This window comes from Nelumbo lutea, chromosome 1 (assembly GCF_056320005.1).
Source record: "Nelumbo lutea isolate HS-2025 chromosome 1, American lotus-T2T, whole genome shotgun sequence".
Classification (NCBI taxonomy): Eukaryota; Viridiplantae; Streptophyta; class Magnoliopsida; order Proteales; family Nelumbonaceae; genus Nelumbo; species Nelumbo lutea.
This window is the reverse complement of record NC_142684.1, coordinates 165720001-165724432: the sequence shown is the minus strand read 5'-3', so window position 1 is coordinate 165724432 and position 4432 is coordinate 165720001. Positions and strand designations below refer to the sequence as shown.

The 4432-nt window shown below is 39.0% G+C and overlaps 1 non-coding gene across 1 annotated transcript; it reads left to right on the top strand.

The window, feature by feature from the left end:
- The first annotated feature begins 918 nt into the window (after window positions 1-918).
- Window positions 919-1025, top strand: LOC148878937 (small nucleolar RNA R71). The gene has a single exon (XR_016106296.1). It is a non-coding gene; the product is annotated as a small nucleolar RNA R71 (small nucleolar RNA).
- The last annotated feature ends 3407 nt before the right edge of the window (window positions 1026-4432 follow it).

Genomic DNA, 4432 nt, shown 5'->3' with positions numbered 1-4432 from the left:
ATCATCAAGTAATAGGAGGTATTTAGAGGACTTCCCTGAAGATCATTCTTAAATTCTGCAATATGTTGTCGGTGGAAAACTTCTTCTGCTAGAAATCACTTGCAAACTAGAAGAGGAGATCAGTATCTTTATTCAATTAAATTCTAAGAAAAACTAACTAAACTTAAATGCTATGAAAAATAAAAACAAAAAGCAAGTAAGACAGTTTATGACTAAGTATCTGAATTGGGAATTCTCCCAACAGCCTCTTGTTCCCTTGGGTTTACCATGGTGTTACTAGGTAAGGTACCCGGAGCCCTTTCTGAAATCATCTGTGCCAGCTGCCCAACCTGAGTTTCCAAGTTCCTTATCGATGTTTCGTTTTTCTGAAATCTATTTTCCGCACTAGCTATGAACTTGGTCATCAGCTCCTCCAAGTTAGATTTTGGTTCCGGCTGATAGAAGTTTTGGTGGAAAGGCTTAGGTGCATGCTGATTCAGGTGGCCTCTCCATCCGGGATTATGGGCATGATGGTACTGATTTCCTGGCTGTCTTGTAAAGTTGCCAACAAAGTCTACTTGTTCTGTGGACTGAAAAGTCTGACTGCCAACTTGGAATTCAGTGCTATCATGGCCTCCCCCACACTTATCATACTGTATATGCATAGCTTCCATCTGCATCTCATCAAATTTTTTGCTAAGTGCTCCTATTTGTGCAGAGAGAGCTGTGTATGTATCCACATTATGAAGGCCATGCTGCTTTCTAACTGGTGTCCTTTCTGAATGCCATTGGTAGTTATTGGCTGCCATCTCCTCGATGAGTGCATGGGCAACCTCGGGAGTCTTATTGTTTATGGAGCCCCCAGCTGCTGCATCTAAGATGGTCTTGTTTGAATCGGTCAGACCATTATAAAATGTTTGCACCTGCAGCCAAATCGGAAGGCCATGGTGAGGAACCCTCCTTAGTAGCTCCTTGTAACGTTCCCAAGACTCATAGAGAGATTCCCCCTCTTGCTGGAAAAAAGTAGTGATGTCATTCCTCATTTTAGCAGTTTTAGAAGGGGGAAAATATTTAGAGAGAAAACGGCTGGCCATTTCGTCCCATGTGGCTATAGATCCTGCCGGTAATGAGTTCAACCAAGCTTTGGCTTTATCCTTCAAAGAAAATGGGAATAACCTCAGCCGGATGGCATCATCACTTACCCCATTGTGTTTGAAGGTGTCACAGATTTCCAAGAAGTTAGCAATATGGGCATTCGGATCCTCATGGGCCATACCACAAAACTGAACCGTATTTTGTATCATTTGGATTATGGCCGGTTTAATTTCGAAGTTATTGGCAGCAATAGTTGGCCTGATAATGCTGGAGACAGTCCCGGTGAGGGTAGGCTTGGCATAATCCATCATAGTTCTTTGTTCAGCCATTTCTTGTGCTTCTTGTCTGACTTGCTTAGCAACTCTCAAACGGACACGGAGAGTCCGTTCAATCTCTGGGTCGTAAAGGATCTCTTCCAGTTCAGGTCTGCTTGTCATAAACTGTTAAAGTCAAAGCAATAAAAATGCCAATATTCACAAAAGAAAATAAATAACTAATCCTATCACACTGAAAATGTAAAGTGAAGTATTGGAATACAAAACCTACATCCTATCATGAATAAATGAAGCCGATTATACTAAAAGCAGATTTAAACCAATCATCTTATTCAAGGCTCCTTTATCTACATCCATCGATTGCAACATCTGAATTCAGACCCAATTTAGATCTGAGTTCAGATCTACAAGTCTTTGGTATTGTTAGTCTAGAGAAATTAATAAATAATAATTCAGATCTGAGCTGGATATCTCATACACACTCATTGGTATACACTACAATATACATCCATTAAGGTTGGAATCAATTCTGTGATGCTTTAGGGCTGAAATCAGATCTGATCTAAAAAAAAAAAAATTTAAAAGGATCTGAAATAAACTAAAACCAGTCCTGAGTTAGGCTTGGGTTAAAAACTCTACAATTGAAGCTCAAACCTGTATAGCTGATGCATATCAAACACTTGCTAAGACCTGAAAATTGGGTCTGCAATGTTTGGTATTGCAAGCTATTCGGCCCATACAACTTTTGTAGAAATCTGAAATCAGGTCTGCTAACTGTTGCACTATAGCAGCCCTGCTACAGATCTGAATGCTAAAAGAAATACTTGGAAAGTGCTAATTTTTCTTAAATATCTGAGGCATAACAATTATTCAATCCAAACATACACCTCCTTAGCTAATGTAGCTCGGTTACAAGTGGGTAAAGCCAAGAATTCAGTCCACCCAGAATTCATAGTATGCTCTGTATCAGTTCAGTCCTCACATCATATCAACTGAATTTCATATTTGAATTTCTCTCATTCCTTGCTATCCATTCACCCTTGAGGCAGGTTGGATGTATCCTAGGGTGGATTGGGGTAGTGATGGCACCCAATTCACCTCAAACTTGCATCGGTTCAGATCTGAGTTCAGAGGAATTCAGATCTGAACTGAGCAGATCTGTAACAGCAGAATTCAGATCTGAACTCAAGTCTGAGTTTGGATCTGAATTCTCAATTGCCTTACCTTCAGTTATTGCTACCAAATTGTTTTTGGGGAATAGCAGAAGTGCCCTAGGGTGAATTGGGGTGGTGATGACACCCAATTCCCCTCAAAATTGCATCAGTTCAGGTCTGAGTTCAGAGGAACTCAGATCTGAACTGTTGCAGATCTGCTGTAGCAGAATTCAGATCTGAACTCAGATCTGAGTTCTGATCCGAATTCTCAATTGCTCCTCTTATTGTTCAAAAGATCTCCCCTTTGTTTTTTTTAATTTGTTTTTTTCTTTTTGTAATGAAAGAAAGAAAAAAAAAATAAAGTCTGAAACACAAGCAACTCTTTTCGGCTGAGTGCTGCAGATCTGAAATCTGCTGATCTGAGTGCCGAATGCAACTCAGATCTGCAACACTCATGTTTATGTGAATTTTTTTTTTCTTTATTCTTTTTGAAAGGAACAACACCAAGATTGAATAGAAATCAAATATGCCTTTATTAAAATGAAACTGAAACCAGAAAAAGAGAGTAATCTACTTAAGAAAGAAGAAACATAACTACATGAGTACAGCAGTTGCAGTCCAAGCTGAAATGAAAAAGTTAGCAAATTAACCCAACTATGAATGCAATGCTGAATGAGATCAGATTAAGAATGCTCAATGTTTCCTAATATTGCTTCTCTAAATCCCCGGCAACGGCGCCAAAAACTTGATGTGTGGCTCATTGTGACACTAGCAAGTGCACTAGCCGTTCAAGTAATAAAGTAGTGAGTGAAGTATCGTTCCCACGAGGATTTAGGAAACAATTACCAATACTAAATTGAACATTTCTTATCTGATCAACAAATAAATCAAAACTCTAATGAAAGCTAAGAAATCCTAAATTAAAATCTATCTAAATCATTGGTCCAATTACCTTCAATTCAGGTTAGAAGAGTAAGCAGTAAATGTCAATCTCAGAATTCAGCAATCTATCAATTTGGATCATTCGAATGAATCATGATTGAGCCTTGGTTTGGTGAAACCCCAAGGTCATGAACAGCCTCTCTCAAGCGCATGTTCATCCTATGCATGAGTGACGGTTCTTCTATCTCTAGCAAGAATCTAATCCCCATGCATGCATTTCTTCAAACACTTCTAAGGCATCAATTCAAATCTGAATTGATCACCAACTGAATTGTGCAAGTTATCTCTAACCTTGCACTCAATTCAGTTCTTGAATAGTAGATCTGAATTCCTAGAGTCTCTCTCAAGCACTCTAGGAATTCCAAGCTGTAGATTAATTCGCCCAATCTGAAATTTGCAGATCTGAATTCTCTTTCAAGCAATTCAGATCTTGCAATCTCAGATCTGAGAATTCAGATCTGAGTTTTGAAGGTTAGTTGGCCGAATTGATCTGCAATCACACCCTTATTCAAGAAACTTCAAGTACAATGCATGATCATTTGAATGAATCAAAAAGAATTAGATTGCTGAACTGAAATTTTACAAGCTGAAATACATCAAGGAAGAATGGAAACAAGGAGAAAGAAGAAAGAACATATAACTAAGAAACTGAATTCAAATCAAAAGAGAATGAAACTACAAATGATTTATTACAAAAAATCTTTGAATCACAATCCCTCAATTCGAACTCACCTTCTTCTTCTAGCTTGCTTGTCTTGAACTTCCTTCAGCCCTTCTTCTTCTTCTTCCTTGCGCCTAGCCTTCTTCTCTTCTCTTCTCTCAAGGTGGCTGAACCTCTAAGAGTGGGAGAGCCTTTCTCTCAAGCAATTGAACAACTTTCTCCCCTCCTAGAGGCCTCCTTATATAGTTTTTCAAGGGGGCTCTTGCCCCTTCTTGAAGCCTCTAGAATGGGGTGTATTACACCCCTCATGAACCTTCTAGAGTGCT